The 10,580-nt window shown below is 38.5% G+C and overlaps 2 protein-coding genes across 2 annotated transcripts in view; one reads left to right on the top strand and one right to left on the bottom strand.

Annotated features, from left to right (window-relative positions):
* The window catches only part of GPR171 (G protein-coupled receptor 171), a 5,543-nt gene extending 3,053 nt beyond the window's left edge, over positions 1 to 2,490 (bottom strand). The window contains exon 1 of the mRNA XM_007446635.1: positions 2,377 to 2,490. The gene's annotated coding sequence lies outside the window, so the exon portion shown is untranslated. The remainder of the gene's footprint in view (positions 1 to 2,376) is intronic.
* MED12L (mediator complex subunit 12L) overlaps positions 1 to 10,580 on the top strand; it is a 335,022-nt gene that overhangs the window by 114,748 nt on the left and 209,694 nt on the right. The gene's annotated exons all lie outside the window — the stretch shown is intronic.

The following is a 10,580-nucleotide window of genomic DNA, read 5'->3' as shown; positions in this document are numbered from 1 at the left end:
TTCGCCTTTCCCTACCTGAGATAGGACTTGAGGGTCCATGAATAATGTCATTCTGTACTAAACTCAATGAAAGTAATCAAGCACTTACTTTGTGTCTGGCACCATGCCAAGTACTTTACATGTACTTATTTAACCTTTCATTATTTCTGTCACGTAGATGTTATTATCCCTGCCTTACAGATTAGAAAACTGAGGCACCACAAGGCTAACACTCAGGGTTATATAGCTGGTAAGTTATAGAGCCAGGAGTCCCACCCAGACAGTCTGATCTCAGAAGCCATGTTCAAAATCACTTCGAAACTTTGTCTCAATAATAATAACAGTAATAATGGTGTTGATTATTACTATTATTTGGAGTAACAATTTTAAAATTCTATTCCCATATAGGTCATTACAGAGTACTGAGTAGAGTGCCCTGTGCTATACAGTAGGTTCTTATTAGTTATCTATTTTATATATAGTAGTGTGTATATGTCAATCCCAATCTCCAAATTTATCTCTCCCCTTACCCCTTGGTAACCATAAGTTTGTTTTCTACATCTGTGACTCTATTTCTGTTTTGTAAATAGGTTTCATTTGTACCTTTTTATTTTTTTTTTTATATTCCACATAGAAGCAATATCATATGATATTTGTCTTTCTTGTTATTATTATAGCAGCAAACCTTTACTAAGTGCTTACTATTGGGAGGAACTATAGTCTCAGCAGTTTTCATGTAAAAGAGCAGAAATAAAGTATTCATTCTTTTTCCTAAATACTACTAAAAGATGTTTAGGCTCCATGTGTTTTGATGTTTCATTTTACAGTACATATATTTAAAAACCAAACCTAGCTTCTATCTTTTAAGCCTAAAGCTCCTTTACTTTCAAAATTCCTGTGACCTAGTCCCTCCGTATCATCCGCACTCTCTTCCTCCCAACTCTCTACTTTAGGTTGATGGGATCTCTACTGTTCTGGGAGCTCTTCCTTCCTTCCTTCCTTTGTACTTTTCGTTGTGATACAATTTGGGGATCGTAGGATTCCAAGGATGGAGGGAACCTTTATTAATAGCATCTGGTCCAATCCCCAGATTTGAGGAGACTGAGGTCTGGCGCTTGGGTGTTGGTCAAGGTTTCCCGGCTTGTTAGAGCAGGCTAGGATCCGACCTTGTTGATCATTCCCTAGACCCTCTGCCTTTATTCTTCCCAGCTCCAATCCTGCCTATCCTAAATGCCTGAAGGAGGCTCTTCAGGTCTGAAGTCTACTCTAGGCTTTACTGAATTCCTTATGACTTGACTTTTAATAGTAACCATCTATTTAGTACCTGGGCGTTCTAAACGTCCTTTTTGTTCTCTGGGTCAGAAGCTAGTGTTGGTGTAGATGGACCCTCATCTCCCACCTTTGCTCACTGTTCCTTTACAAAGTGCTAGGATTTTGGCCTATGCTGTTGTATTGCAAATGCTACATTATAAGAGAACTAACATATTATGTGTTTCTCTGAGTGCCCCGTTTGCTCATACAATTATAAAGTCTCATTTTATAGATGAATATGTGGTAAAGAGAAGGATTAGAGAATAATTTGTTTTGATCAATTAATATACTATGTAACTGGAACTGACCATATATACCACTCATGGGTAATTTATTTAAAAATAATTACAGTGTAACTGTTCATTTGATAATGCTTGAGAGTCAGGCTGTGCCTCGCCGTTGCTTTTCTTGAACCTCAGTCTAGATTTCAATGAAACACAAATCTCTTTATTTAAAAATTTTGGCCTTATCAAGTAGAGGTTAAATTGTACTATAATAACATTCTGTGTTTTCTACCATGAATTTGAAAACTAAGTGCTTGATGAGTATTTTTTCAACCAGTTATTAGCCTGTGGAAATTTGAGGTACCCAGATGTATTCCAGCAAAATCAAGAAATGATTTCAAGTGTCTCCTTTGTTTGAGAGTGCCCATTGCTTAGAAACTCATTAGATACTCATTAGATATTCTTTTACGGAAGTCACAATGGCATTTTCTTGAAATTACCTATCGTAATGTTTGTAGAGACCTGTTGTGCCCTGTCGTGAAGACCTACAACAATGGCCGTTATCCATCCAGTTATAAAATCGAGTTACTGAATAGTTAAGCTTACCTATGAGTAAGCAGTATTCGGTCTTGTCTGAATTAAGCTGTCTTTCTGAAAGGGATGGATGAGGTCATCAGGTAGAAGAAAATTACAGCGTAGTTCACAGTGAGAATCTGTTTGGAGTTTAATAATTGGTGGCTTCTTGCACAGCAACCTTATTACATGCTGGCATTTTCAACTTACATGGTTTAAGCGCTGAAAATCATAGATTTCCCTTCCATGGAAAGACATTTGGATATATTAAGTATTTAAAAAGACATACCTGGGGGTATATTCTCTGAGCCTCAGTGCGCCTTGCTCCCAGTCTGCAGAGAAGCGTGAGCTGTTTGGCTAGCTACAGCAGTAGCAGCCTCATTGCAGGACTGCCGGCTGCACTAACAATTTCCTTTCCTTTTTATGTGGTTTTAAAATGCTGCATATTGACGTAGATGAAACTGTGGTTTGCACATAGCTTAACTATATGGAAGCCTCTTCAGGTCCTTTTCAATTTGGTGTAAGCTTTCTTAAACAATTCAGATTCGTCTCTTCTTTTAGAGGGAAGATTTTTATTCATCTGTTGTAATACCTAGGTGTATTTTTTTGTTTTGAAAACACCCAAGATGTGTATTTCGTCATAATGATTTTAAAGAATGTCAATTTTTTCTGCCTTGAATGGTGTTGTGAGTTAAAGATATTAGGTGTTTAAGCAAAATTTCTTTAGTATACATACTGATACTCATCAGTCTTTCAGGGTTATAATTGAAAAAATGGTTGCAGTTTGGATCCTGCTGAGACGTCTATTAACAAACAGAAGCGATGGGGTCAAGTTTATGTTGTTAAATCTGGAAAGAGAAGAGGAAAATCATTATGTAGAGAGATAATCATTGTTAACTTTTTTTGGTACATACGTTTTAAAATTTTTCTATGTGTATACCCACTTAAAAATGTTATTATGTTGTGCATACTGTTTTATAGTTTGTAATCTTTTTATTCAAAAAGATATTGGATCTGTTTTTCTCAGTTATGAGAGTAAACCTGGGGTGCGCATGTGTCAATTTGGCCCCAACGGCATAATGAATTGAGACAGGTGTTTAGTAATTAATAGATTTCTATGAAAAGGGAAGTTCCAGTGTACATTTAAATTGTTTGGGTAAATGTTCATTCTTCCTGTGGGGGAGTGAGTGTGCCGGTCCAAAGGCGATTTGTTAAGTGCAAAGCCATTGCCTGATCACTTAGGGTCTGGGTTTTTCTATTGCTTCATTGTCTTGGAGGGTACTTTGGTTTCATCTCTTTTTCTCTCAATAATTCTTAGTTTACCAAATAATAAAGAAAAAAGTCAGAAGAAACCTCTCTAGAATCTAAAATGCCTCCCTTCTGGTATTCACTTTGCTAAGGAAAAATCTCTCAGAAGACTGAATGAGGACTGTCAAGCTGGAGGGAATTTCAGGAGGATCTAGGGAACTTTTGAAAACAATAATGTGTCAAGACGCTTATGATGACAGTGTCCATTTGTTTCTGATACTCCGATGTTCTTTCGAATTCAGGTAGTTATTACTGTATTTTGCAAAAGAATAACTTTACATATATTCACTCAAAAATTGGAGGAAGAAACCCAAATCTTTCTCAAACTTTGTATTTGGTTTTCGTAAGGAACCAATGTTAACTTTCATCATAATAGTGCTCGGAAATGCTCTGTCTTTTAAGATTTGTGTGCGTCATATTGGATAGAACTCACTTCTGTCCACTTCAGAAAAGACATGCTTGCAGACAGTCAAGTTAAGTGAGCAGTTATGACCAGCGTTTACACTCACAGGGGGATGGAGAGGGTGACATGGGAAGAGTTTGGTGAGATGCAGTTAGCTGCCAGCTGAGTGGTGACTGGTTTTAAAATGATATGAAGGAACACTGGAATCAAAGGTTTTTGGTAAAGTTTCTTTTTTCTTTTTTAGATAGGCATATTTATATGTGTACTTCCCCCTTCACTTTGGGCTATAGATAGAATTAAATACATTCAAGTGTTCTTAAAAATCTACTATAGACAGTTTTTTGTGTCTGGATTGCCAAATATAAAAGAGCTAAAGTCTCCTAGTTCTTGATGTTCCATTTCCTTTTTGGCATAGTGAGAAACCAATCTTTTAATAGTGAAACTAAACCACGTTCCTCCTTTTGAGAATGAGCTTGAGGCACCTTGGCATTTTGCGGAAGTTTATTCACAGTTAGAAACATGCTTGGCTACCGTCCCCGTTGTTGTTTTTGTCTTTAACGTGAGTTCCATTTGAATTTCCAGAGGTCACTTCTTTCTGTTTCATTAAGGACAGATGTATTTCAGTGGATATTTCCTTAGCGTTCTAGGAAATTGCGCATCATCACTAACCCAGTATTTCAGAAACCCAAGTCGGAAGAAGTGAGGGGAAGTTGTGTTTCCCTTACCTTGGTCCTGGCGATACTTATTTAAGAAATGACATACTATTTACTTTAATGGGTATTTTGTATATTTAAAAATTGAAGCTAAATTGCCCCATGAATTGCGAAAGAGAATCTTTTTTGTCCTCAGTCCCTTATCCACAGAAATCATGCTTTTGTTCTTATTGAAAAACAAATACCAAACAACGGTATTTCAATAGAAGTATCATTTTTAATGTGTAACATTCTTTTTTTTCTTTGGCTGCGCCTAGCGGCACACGGGATCTTAACTGCCCGACCAGGGATCGAACCCGTGCCCCCTGAAGTGGAAGCGCGGAGTCTTAACCACTGGGCCGCCAGGGAAGTCCCAAATGTGTAACATTCCTAAAATTTGCTTTTAAAACGTACCATGGTAGCCTTCGGAACTAATGAGGAAGGAGAAAATGAATGTTGGGGTAGGTAGCCGCTGCCACGGCCAGGAACACAGGTCTGAGAATTTATTTTCTTTAAAGAAATCCATGAAATGGAGGAGATTCCTCTCTTTACAGATGGGGAAACTGAGGCATGGGGGAACTTGAGGCCTTGCCCAGAGCTGCACCGTTAGACCCCAGTGTCCCAGCACTTAATTATGCTTCTTCAAATGAAAGTGTTGGTTGGAAACTGGGGTTTATAAAGGAGGACACCACGTCAGTTCATCACCACCACCACCCCCTCCCCCACCCCAACGTATATTTAGTGTTTACAGCTGTTTGAACTTGAACTTGAGTGCCACTGGGCAGTGGAACAGTCACCACTGTGCCCACATTTCTTACGGAGTTTGCAGCTTGGGATGTTCACAGCTCAGAATAGTTTGCATCCTGAAGTTTTTTTTTTATGATCTTTGGGCAGGGGGCTGTTCTTTGGTTAACGACTGCTGATCAGAATATTTCTCCAGCAGCTTCTGTGGCTCCGAGTCAGCCTTCTCTCTGGAGCCATTGTGCTTTAGGTTCATGTTTTGAAAGTTTTTCAAGGCACATAATCCCCTTTCCCACCTGAGTTAGTCCAAAGACATTCTTTCCTGACTCTGAGATTGGTAGCTTCAAATCTGACAGTGACGGACATGATTAGACAGAGTAGTTTTAAAGTGAGCTGTAGATGCAGAGCTTTCAAGAGGTTGAGGTTTCTGCATTATTTGAATTCTGCTTCAGTTTTCCCTTTTTAATGAAACATCGTGTAAAAATTTGGAAATATGTTGAAGGCCGATGTGTTTTGTACATTCTCGGAATGTGAGCTCGGTTGCAGGGCTGGCCAAGTCTATCCTGTCGTTCCCTTGGCGGGTCCTTTTGGTTTTCCACCTTTTTATTGACTGTACAGTGTTATCAAGTCAACATACAATCCATCTCACCTTTCAGTTGTGAGGTGTGACTATGCTATTTGATCCATGGTTATAAAATAATTAATAGTGGGGAAGTCCCTTAAAAGGAACTCTTAAAGGATATCTTGTTTCTTTTTAGTCACTGAAGTTCTTTTTTTTTTTTTTTTTTTTTTCCCCCCCACTTGAGTGCTATGGTCTATTTCTTATGAAATTTGAGTAACATGTTTTCAAAGCGCAGGACACATTTTATGAACTCTGTTGTTACTTTCCAGGAGAAGACTTTTGGAGCAATTCTCCCTTGCCCTTGCCATGTGAGTCTTTGTTTTTTGATCAAGTGGTTAAAAGAAATTCTAACAATAATTATTTCTTGACTGCAGGCTGCCTCCTTAACTCCCATCCTAGAGAAGGTGTTTGTTGCTTTTAGAAGGTCACAGCATAGAAAGGGTGATAAGGAGGACGCAGGACCTGCGATGATGCAGATAGACTCTGGGCTGTTAGAGCCTGTGGGGATCCAGGAAGTGCAGTCCTCTGACCAAGGTGGACAAAGAGCTGCTTCTGAGAAGTGAGGGAGTGGTGGCAGGTTTGGGGGAAGATGCGCATGATTGGGCTGTGGGGAGGGTGTTTGGGGACCCTCACTCAATCCGGGTGCGTGGAGTATGGGTGCAGGACCCGTGTGAGGAAGAGGCTGAGACTAAATCTTGGTGCCATCTGGTCCATCTTGGATGCTTTAGTTAGTATGCGGTGGAGAGAGCTCAGGAAGGTTATGTGAAGAGAGGAGCGGTCAGCTCAGCAGTACCAGGTGAATCTGCGGGCCTTGGGGTGTGTTGGGTTGGGGGAGAAAGCAGAAGACAAGAAGTCAGTTTGGAGGCGCTTGCAGTCTTTTTAGGTGAGAGGCAAGGAGGATCTGAAGTTGTCCGGGAAGAGGTGGGCAGTTGGGAACGACTGCAGAGGTGAAATCGCTGAGGAATAGGGCTGGCAGGGAGCAGACTGTGGTCGCAGTCCTGGGAAGGGGCAGTCTGAGGAGAGGAATCTGGTTTGGTAGGTAGAAAGGCAAGTTTAGTTTATTAGTGTAGTGTGTTTTTAGTGCTACCTCATTATTTGGTATAGCATAGACTGCTTTTTATTTTATCCCTTTCCATTTTGCTACCACAAAAGGAGAGCTGACAGCTTCCTTTTATGAGTTAAAACTAACACCATGGAAGGTGGCTGGAGAAATAGTACAAACCCAGCCCTGGTTACATCAGCTGCAGCCCTGCATCAGCCCTTTGACGGAAGCCATACCCACAACTTTGGACATTCAGGTCTATTAGCCAATAAATCTCTTTTATTGCACAAGCCGAATTTTAGGTTTCTTTTCTTTTCTTTTTTCTTTTGTCACTTACAAATGAGAAAATCTTGATACATTGGCATCACCTAAACGATTAATCTAGAGACTCTAGGAAGCACCCTTAAACTAAGCTTTGTTTCTATTTGATGATGTTAGTAAAGTATGTGCTATTATTTCTCTATTCTGTCCTTAAACCCTATTGCTACTACCTATGTGCTTTGACAATGGAGAAAAAGAAAAAAGAAAAAAAAGACTTTATTAGTATAGAACGTGACATCAAAAGATAATATCATACAAATTATAAACATAACAGGTCATCTGCCCGAAATGACACAGGGTTCCCTTTTGGGCAAACAGTGCTGTGAGGGTTTGTGTGTTGGGGTAGGAGTGACCTGATAACTGTGTGGTCTTCAACAGTAAAAGCTGCTACTTCCTGTTGGTCACCTGTTCTCTGCAAGATTCCAGTGGCATGTGGGTTACCACTTTATGACAGGACACCCCCCCCAAAAGAACCACTTTAACAAAATGTAGCTTTACTTTCCCATATACCGCTTTTCAAAATGTTTAATTATTTTATAGCACTGCTTGTATAAAGTGATTAAATGTTGTATTTCTTTAGCTGTAGCAAATATATGTTACAAACCTTATTCATACATGAGCTACAGAAAAGAACACATTACTACACAAAATAATAAAAAAAAAATAGTACTGATGACCTCAGAGATGTTTCTGGATTAATCCACTCTCACTGTTGCCCTACTATTTTATTTTTTGTTGTAGCCCTGGACATTAAAGTTCCTTTTTTAAAAATTTACCTAACTTTTCAATATTTGAATAAACTCCTTATGATCTGACTTCTAACTCTAATACCTTACAGACATTCCTCTCACTGAAGTCTTAAGTGATCTTCCAAAGTTAAATCCAAAGATTTGTTTGTATTGATCTGACTTTTTTCTTCTTGTTTTAATTGAATGGTAATTGACTTACAGTATTATTAGTTTCAGGTGTATAACATAGTGATTCAATACTTTTATACAGTACAAGGTGATCCCCTTGATAAGCCTGGTTAGCATCTGTCACTGTACCAAGTTATTGCAATATTATTGATTTTATTCTCTATGTCGTACATCACATCCCCATGATTTATGTACTTTATGAAAGGAAGTTTTACCTCTTACTTTCCCTCACTGTCCTCCTCCCCTCTGGCAACCACCAGTTTGTTCTCGGCATATGTGTCTGTCTGTCTGTCTGTGTATATATGTGTGTGTGTGTGTGTGTGTGTGTGTGTGTGTGTATACCTCTCACATCTTCTTTACCCATTCATCTACTGATGGACACTTAGGTTGCTTCCATGTCGTGACTATTGTAAATAATGCTACAATGAACATAGGGATGCATATATCTTTTCAAATAAGTGTTGTTGTTTTTTTTTTTAGGGGAAAATTCCCACAGGTAGAATTGCTGGTAGTTCTATTTTTAATTTTTTGAGGAACCTCCATACTGTTTTCCATAGTGGCGTTACCAATTTACATTACCACCGATAGTGCATAAAGGTTCCCTTTTCTCCACACCCTCTCTAGCCCTTTTATTTCTTTTCTTTTTGGTGATAACTGTTCTGACCAGTGTGAGGTGGTATCTTATTTATGGTTTCGATTTGCATTTTCCTGATGATTCGTGATATTGGGCATCTGTTCACGTGTCTGTTGGCCATCTGTATGTCTTTGGAAAAATGTCTATTCAGGTCTTCTACCCATTTTTTCAGTAGGGTTGTTTGCTTTTTTGATGTTGAGTTCTGTGAGTTCTTTGTACATTTTGGATATTAACACCTTATCAGATGTATCATTTGCACATCTCTTCTCCCATTCGGTAGGTGGCCTTTTTGCTTTGTTTTTGGTTTCCTTTGCTCTACAAAAGCTGTTTAGTTTGCTGTAGTTCCATTTGTTTATTTTTCCTTTTGTTTCCCTTGCCTAAGGAGACACATCCAAAAAAATATTGCTACAACCAGTGTCAAAGACTGTACTGACTGCCTGTGTTTTCTTCCAGGAGATTTATGCTTTCTGGTCTTGCATGTAAGCGTTTTATCCCTTTGAGTTTATTTTTATATATGGGGTGAGAAAGTAGTCCAGTTTCATTCTTTTGCATATAGCTGCCCAGTTTTCTCAACACCATTGATTAAAGAGGCTGTCTTTTCTCCATTGTATATTCTTACCTCCTTTGTTGTAGATTAATTGATTGTGTAAGCATGGGCCCTCTATTCTATTGCACTGATCTATGTGTCTGTTTTTGTGCCAGTACCATCCTGTTTTGATTACTGTAGTAATCAAATTACTGTACTTTGCTGTATAGTTTGAAATCAGGGAGTGTGATACCTCCAGCTTTGCTCTTCTTTCTCAAGATTATTTTGGCTTTTTGGAGTCTTCTTTTGTGTTTTCATACAAACTTCAGAATTATTTGTTCTAGTTCCGTGAAAAATTCCATTGGTATTTTGATAGGGATTGCATTGAACCCTTGGTAGACTACCTTGGGTAGTATGGTCATTTTAACAATATTAATTCTTCCAATTTGTGAGCAGCATACATCTTTCCATTTGTGTGTGTTGTCTTCAGTGTCTTACAGTTTTCCAAGTACAGGTCTTTCACCTTAAAAGTTCTGATATGCAGTAGCTGTTATTCAGCTCTTGCTTCACGATATCCTTATTTGCATTGCATATTATTTCCTGAAAAATATTGCCTTTCATATTTCTGATTTGCTTTGGCACAGTGGTTACAAAGGCAAAACTTGGTGCTTCTCATCTTCTTTTATAATTTCAATTTCTCCTGTGGCCCAGTAGGGGACATATAAAACACCAGTATTTACTAATTTGTCCTGACCAATGGAAACTGTGAATAAACACAGCCACTTTCTTTTGCAAATATATTTAGCCAAACAAATGCTATAGCAAGCTTAGTTTTGCCAGGCACGTTTATCATAGGTTTGTGATTTTGTTCTTTTTGGGAGAGGATATTTGACCCAGAGTTGGGAGCAGAGAGTTTTCATGAGGGTGGAAGGTGGATACAGAGTGTGAAAATCTTCTCAGCTCTTCCTCAGTTTAAAATGTGTTTTCTCAGTTTTGCCTAAAATCTGATGAGGTCCTAAGAACATATGAAATACTTGTTTTGAAAAGTCAGTGGCAAATAGAATTTCAAAAATACTCTATGCAACTCCTTCCTGGGTACTCCTATCCCTTCTTTCTTTGTATTCTATTAGCATTTGTAATTGAGTGTACTAAAGAAACCACCCATGTCTTGACTATGAGTAAACCTGGTAGTGTTTTTTGGTATCTTGACTTAAGAAAAAGCTTGATACTATTAGAAATATTTTTTATTAGTACGTGTATGGTAAGGTTTGAAATACACATACATAC

This window comes from Lipotes vexillifer, unplaced genomic scaffold, assembly GCF_000442215.2.
Source record: "Lipotes vexillifer unplaced genomic scaffold, Lipotes_vexillifer_v1.1 scaffold727, whole genome shotgun sequence".
In the NCBI taxonomy this organism is placed as follows: domain Eukaryota; kingdom Metazoa; phylum Chordata; class Mammalia; order Artiodactyla; family Lipotidae; genus Lipotes; species Lipotes vexillifer.
Note: the sequence above shows the minus strand (reverse complement) of the source record. Positions and strands in the feature narration are given on the sequence as shown.